The sequence below is a fragment of the Pelophylax lessonae genome (genome assembly GCF_965119305.1).
Source record: "Pelophylax lessonae genome assembly, chromosome: 7".
In the NCBI taxonomy this organism is placed as follows: domain Eukaryota; kingdom Metazoa; phylum Chordata; class Amphibia; order Anura; family Ranidae; genus Pelophylax; species Pelophylax lessonae.
In genome coordinates, this window is record NC_138774.1 from 51,358,677 (window position 1) to 51,366,047 (window position 7,371).

General features: G+C 44.0%; 1 protein-coding gene across 1 annotated transcript in view; it reads right to left on the minus strand.

Annotated features, from left to right (window-relative positions):
• The window catches only part of GPSM3 (G protein signaling modulator 3), a 141,560-nt gene extending 138,023 nt beyond the window's left edge, over positions 1–3,537 (minus strand). The window contains exon 1 of the mRNA XM_082263885.1: positions 3,397–3,537. The gene's annotated coding sequence lies outside the window, so the exon portion shown is untranslated. The remainder of the gene's footprint in view (positions 1–3,396) is intronic.
• Positions 3,538–7,371: the final 3,834 nt, after the last annotated feature.

The following is a 7,371-nucleotide window of genomic DNA, read 5'->3' on the forward strand; positions in this document are numbered from 1 at the left end:
GTACTTTACCCCATGTGAGAATACTCCTGGTGGGGGCTGTACTTTACCCCAGGTGAGAATACTTCTGGTGGGGGCTATACTTTACCCCATGTGAGAATACACCTGGTGGGGGCTATACTTTACCCTATGTGAGAATACTCCTGGTGGGGGCTGTACTTTACCCCAGGTGAGAATACTCCTGGTGGGGGCTATACTTTACCCCAGGTGAGAATACTCCTGGTGGGGGCTATACTTTACCCCATGTGAGAATACTTCTGGTGGGGGCTGTACTTTACCCCATGTGAGAATACTCCTGGTGGGGGCTGTACTTTACCCCAGGTGAGAATACTCCTGGTGGGGGCTATACTTTACCCCATGTGAGAATACACCTGGTGGGGGCTGTACTTTACCCCAGGTGAGAATACTCCTGGTGGGGGCTATACTTTACCCCAGGTGAGAATACTCCTGGTGGGGGCTATACTTTACCCCATGTGAGAATACTTCTGGTGGGGGCTGTACTTTACCCCATGTGAGAATACTCCTGGTGGGGGCTGTACTTTACCCCAGGTGAGAATACTCCTGGTGGGGGCTGTACTTTACCCCATGTGAGAATACTCCTGGTGGGGGCTGTACTTTACCCCATGTGAGAATACTCCTGGTGGGGGCTGTACTTTACCCCATGTGAGAATACTCCTGGTGGGGGCTGTACTTTACCCCATGTGAGAATACTCCTGGTGGGGGCTGTACTTTACCCCATGTGAGAATACTCCTGGTGGGGGCTGTACTTTACCCCATGTGAGAATACTCCTGGTGGGGGCTGTACTTTACCCCAGGTGAGAATACTCCTGGTGGGGGGGGGGGGGGGCACATTGAGGTGGCACTTTTTTTTTGCACTGAGAAGGAATTGCACGGCGGATCAAGCACTGTGCGTTTTTCTTCACTTTTGCTTTATATTTTCGTTGCAAGCAATCATGTGCATGGACTCTTTTGTTGTTATATTGTGATTGCACGTTTATGTTGGACAATTTTTCACTATATTTATGTACCTTTTAATATTATTTTAATATTGTTATATTCTGATTGTAGAGTCATTTATCATTCACATAGTGCAGCATTTATTGTGTATTGATTTTAGTTAGCACATGAGTGGGATTGTAAATAATGCTAGCAGCTTAAATTCACTTCATTTCATAGATAGTAGCACGCAGGATCAATATAATTAACCTGGATTTTAGGGTTCCTTCCCCCCTTCCTTTTTCTTTTTTTAAATGTCACAGTTGCATCTGACTCCGCCCACTCAGCTGAGACATCCATTCACTGATCCATTCACAGGGTGCCACCAAGGTAGAGCTGATTCTGATAGGAGCACAGGTGTGGTGACGTCACTGAACTTGTATTGCATTGAACTTTCCTACAGCTCCAAAGCTGAAGGTGCCTACCTCTGTACGGACCCGGGGCAGGAGGAATAGTGTGCAGGAGCCTATGCACAATGCATTAATCATGGCTGCAATGCTCTGCAGGCTTCAATGCAAAAAAGTAATCAATGCACATGTTTTATTTTTTGCAAACTGGGTGCATTTATTAATTTTTTGCTTTAAAGCCTGCAGAGCATTGCAGCCATGATCAGTACATTGGGGGTGCAAAGCATTGGCTTAATATTGCGCACATTTCTGGCAGATGAGAAGATCTTTTTCTGCAATAAAGGGATAAAACACGGGGAAATGTGCATGCATTGCAGAGATATACTGGGTTTTTCGCTTCGACATACACGATAAAGCAAAATATGGGGGGCCGCCATCGCCCCTGGCTGTTATGCTGACCCCCCCCCCCCTCCTAACGACTTCATTATCTAGTCTGGAAAAAGTTTGCAAATCAGGAAATAGTTTGGGCAATACGTTATCTTCTGCAATACTTACAGCATCTCCAAAGTTGCATGACAAGTCGCATAAGTGTAAATGGAGCCTTAAGCCCCGTACACACGTACCGATGGTCGTCATACAAATGTTCCTCTTTTCTCCCCGGGATGTCGGTGTCTGCTGAAAAGTGCAAAGACAGCACAAGGACAGCACAAGAATTTTGTCCGCCGACTGCAGAAGTGATGTCATGTAATGGTTAACTTTCCCTGTGTTTTCTATTTTCTGAGCATGCCCAGTCTTGCAAATCTGCGGTCTGTCGGCCGAATTCTGTACTGACAGGCGAACAATCGTCCGTTCTGGTGTCGGCATACAAAAATTTTCATGTTTGCAAGAAAGACTTTTGTCCGCGGATTGTGCGCAGACATCTGTCGGAGGCACCATACTAACACGCGTACAATCGGCAGATCCTTCGTCCACCGACGTTTGTATGCCGACGATCGGTACGTGTGTACGGGCCTTTAGAGACAATTAGTGCCTAGCCGTTTGGAGATGCAGACAGTGGGATGGATTAGGTAGTTTAACAAAAAAAACAGAGCAGGGCTGACACCACTTAGTCCCCTGGGTTATCGTCCCACAATACAAAATTTAAGGGTAATTTAAACAGCCCCCCCCCCAAAACCAAGAAAATGGATTTTAGGGTTCCTTCACCCCACACTTTCCTTTAGTTTTTTTTTTTCAATTTGTCACAGCTGTTCCTGACTCCACCCACTCAGCTGCGACATCCATTCACTGATCCATTCACAGGGTGCCACCGAGGCAGAGCTGAATCTGATAGGAGCACAGGTGTGGTGACGTCACTAAACTTGTATTGCATTGAACTTTCCTACAGCTCCAAAGCTGAAAGTGCCTACCTCTGTACGGACCCGGGGCAGGAGGAATAGTGTGCAGGAGCCTATGCACAATGCACTAATCATGGCTGCAATGCTCTGCAGACTTCAGTGCAAAATAATAATCAATGCACATGTTTTATTTTTTGCAAGTGGGTGCACGTATTAATTTTTTGCTTTAAAGCCTGCAGAGCATTGCAGCCATGATCTGTACATCAGTGCCAGGACAAGGTCATCCAGCGCACAGGGAAAGGATGCCAAACTACACCCCCCCCCCTTCCCTTAGGGTTAGGATCAAGGCCCCCCCATCCCTGCAATAAACCATTGCGCCCAGGGCAAGCACCCCTCCTGCCCACCCCTTGCCATACATTGGGGGTGCAAAGCATTGGCTTCTAATTGCGCACATTTTTGGCAGATGAGAGGGTCTTTTTCTGCAAAAAAGGGATAAAACACGGGGAAATGTGCATGCATTGCAGAGATATACTGTTTTGTTTTTTTGTTGCCTTGACATATACAATAAAGTAAAATATGGGGGGACCGCCATCGCCCCTATTAAAAATGCAGTCGTCTGGCTGTTATGCTGTCCCCCCCCCACCGACTTCATTATCTAGCCTGAAAAAAGTTTGCAGATCAGGAAATAGTTTGGGCAATACGTTATCTTCTGCAATACTTACAGCATCCTAACCTTTAGGAGTCGTCTCCTCGCTCAGTCACGTCGCACGCTCTCCGCTCTCCGCTCTCTCTCTCTCCCATGCGGTCGTGCGGTCTCTGAGACTTACGGGGTCCGCGCCGTTTCTCGCAGCCGCCGAGCTTGCTGGCTCAGGCTGTGTCTGAGGCTGCGAGGGGGTTTTTGTCGCTCTTTTCTCATACAAAGAGTCAGCCACTTCCTGTGCAGTCTGCGCTCGGCACTACACAATAGGTGTGTGTATGTTTCTGTGTGTTCACACTGCAGCCCCAAACTCATGACATACACACAATGGCATGTCATTTTTTTTGTATTTTGCTCTAAAGTTGACAGCACTTTTTGGCAGGCGCATCAAAATATTGGTCTTTCTATGTCTACGCTATAGGATGACAGATGTGGGTTCATTTAGAGCAAGGGTTCTGCTTAAAGTATTTGTAAAGGAATGTTTTCTTCTTTTTTAGTAACAAACATGTTATACTTACCTGTTCTGTGCACAGAGAAGCCCCCATCCTCCTCTTTTTGGGTCCCCTCTGGCATTCCTGGCTCCTTCCTAGGGCCAGGACAAGGGGTGGGCAAGAGGAACGTCTGCCCTGGGCGCAATGGTTTACAGTAGGGATGGCTGCACCTTCCTTCTGTTCCAAGGGGTAGGGCCAGGACAAGGGGTGGGCAAGAGGAACGTCTGCCCTGGGCGCAATGGTTTACAGTAGGGATGGCTGCACCTTCCTTCTGTTCCAAGGGGTAGTGTCAGTGGTTTTAACAAGTGAGCGACTGCTGGGTGTAGGATCCTCTAAGCTTGCATAGAATGAATGGGGGAGTGGGCACTGGATGGCCTTGACCCGGCACTGCTCCTGCCCCCTGCCGAGCGCACCCAGAGCAAGCTGAAATAAGCAGGGCTGCTGATGGGGGGGGGGGGGGGGGGCCACCAGTCATCCTGTAGGGGGCCCAGGCACACAGGGGGTGCCCCAACAGGAAGGGGAGTCGGTGCGGTCGGGAGGAGGAGCAATTACAGGAAGAAGCCCTGTGTGACTCTCTGCAGCAGCTGAAAGCCTGTTTCCCCTCCTCCTGCTAGCTTTCAGCTGCTGCAGAGAGAGACACAGACACAGGGCATAATTTCCCGACATCGATCTCCCTCTCTGCTTCTGATCCCCCCCTCCCGGTGTGCCCTCCTTTCACTGTGCCCCCCTCCCCTCCTGCAGCGCTACAGGCTTCCCTGTCCTTTAAAAAGATAACAAATTGTAGGAAAAAATAATAATTAAACATAGTAATACATAATTAAAAAAATAGAAAAATAAAATAATAGTAAAAAATGTTAACATTTAAAAAAAAATTATACATTTTTTTTTAAATCTAAAAAGCAATAAAAAAAGGGCAAATTCAAACAGATTTTCTGTTATGTTTGTAACCACTAATAATGATTTTAGTGTATTTTTAGTAAAAATACTGTAATATACTGTATTATTAATATAGTACTGTATTAATGTATATATAATATAAATATATAAATATATATATATATATATATATATATATATATATATATATATATGTGTGTGTATTTATATATATATATATATATATATATATATATATATGTGTGTGTGTGTGTATTTATATATATATATATATATATATATATATTATATTATATTATTAATATATATAATATTGTAATATTATAAACACTACCATTTATTTTTTTGCTAGAAAGCCTGAGATTGATTTCTTTATCTGTTTTTTATTTCAGGCTTTCCAGCCTAGAGGAGAGATCTGGGGTCTTATAGACCCCCATCTCTCCATAAAGAGGACCTGTCATGCCCTATTCCTATTACAAGGGATGTTTACATTGCTTGTAATAGGAATAAAAGTGATCAAAAAGTAAAAAATTTAAGAGAAAGTATAAAAAAAATGTAAATAAAATAATAAAAAAAAAAGTGCCCCCGTCCCCGAACACAGAAGCGAATGCATGCGTAGGTCACGCCTGCATATGTAAACGACATTCAAACCACGCATGGGAGGTATCACAGTGATCGTTAGAATGGGAGAAATAATTCTTGCACTAGACCTCCTCTGTAACTCTAAACCTGTATAAAATGTTAAAGCGCAGCCTATGGAGACTTTTAGGTACCGAAGTTTGGCGCCATTCCACGAGTGTACCAAATTTTAAAGCATGACATGTTCGGTATTTATTTACTTGGCGTAACATCATCCTTCACATTTAACCACTTTAGCCCCGCTCACATTGCTGCTACTGCGGCAATGTGGCTCGTCATCGTCCAGCGACGTAGACCTATGTCGCTAGACTCCTCCCCATGTGGGCGGTGCGCGCGCGCCGCTGGAGGCTCGCTCCCGCTGTATTCAGTCACAGCGGGAGTTGGGCCAGGGGAGGAGTGGCGGTGATAACCGCCGATCTTCCCCAATCGTCGGGGATCGAGTGTGGAGATCCGCCCGCTTGTGTAAACAAAGCGGGCGGATCTCCTAAGTGACAGGCAGGGTCAGATTGCAGGGTTCAGCATAGCTGAACATGCGATCTGTCCCTGTGTCACTCAGTCACCTCCCCCCACACATGTCAGTAAGCACCAGGCATACATTAACCCCTTGATCACCAATAAAAATTAACCCCTTCCCCTCCAGTGTCATTTTTACAGTAACAGTGCATATTTATAGCACTGATTACTGCAGTAATGTCACTGGTACCCCCAAAAGTGTCAAAAATGTCAGTCAAGGGTCCAATCTGTCCGCCGCAATGTCGCAGTCCCGCAGAAAAAAAAAATCCCAGATCGCCGCCATTACTCGTTAAAAAAAAAAAACACCAAAAATTACAGAAATCTTACCCTTTGTTAGTAAACGCAATAACTTTTGCGCAAACCAATCAAAATACGCTTATTGCGATTTTTTTTTACCAAAAATATGTAGCAGAAAACAAATTGGCCTAAAATGATAAAAAATGTTGATTTTTACATTTTTTGGGGGGGAATTTCATATAAAAAAATGTGAAAAATATTGTTATTTTTTCAAAATTGTCGCTCTTTTTTTGTTTATAGCGCAAAAAGTAAAAATCGCACAGGTGATCAAATACCACCAAAAGAAAGCTCTGTTTGTGGGAAAAAAAGGATGTCAATTTCGTTTGGGTACGGAGTTGCATTACCGCGAAATTGTCAGTTAAATTAGCACAGTGCCGAATCGCAAAAAGTGGCCCAGACGTAAGACAGCAAAATCCTCCGGTGGTAAAGTGGTTAAAAGTGATTAAACACAAGTGTGTGATTGCTGCCATCCTCGTGGACCGTACCGGAGGACCATATTTTTTCATATGTTTTTTTCATGTGATATTTATCGCATAATTATATATTGCATACAAATATATTGCATAGAAAATGTATAGAAAAGTGAGGATGCGTAATACAAGTCATGGCCAGCAGGTAGCAGAAGAGAACATTGTTTTTTTTTTCCATATTAACTTTGATCGCAGAAATTTGTATCTACCAAAAACATTTTGCCTGCAATGTGGGGCATCAGATCTGCATTTCTATCAGTTGCTAGCCATCAGAATAAGGCTCATTTCCAACCGGTTATTGTGCTCTTTATCGCTCTGCATAGTGTTGTGACTTATTTATTGTTTGCTCCTTAAAAGTAACAAGACTTCAAACAATCGTTAATGTGGTTTCAACAACCACAAACACCTTTCACGAAGTTTGCACCTGCAGCGTATTGCAGTTAGTAAATATTACATTTGTAATTTCCGGAATTTAATTCCGGAAATTTTTTGTCCCCGATTACCAATAAATGCGTTTGCATCTAGGAAATAGCACAGAAATGCCACTTTAACCGCTTGAGCTCCGGAAGGTTTTACCCCCTTCGTGACCAGGCTATATTTTGCTACTGGCAATTGCACGGGTATGTAACACTATCTACATGAAATTTAGATAATTTTTTTCACACAAATAGAGCTTTCTTTGGTGGTATTTGA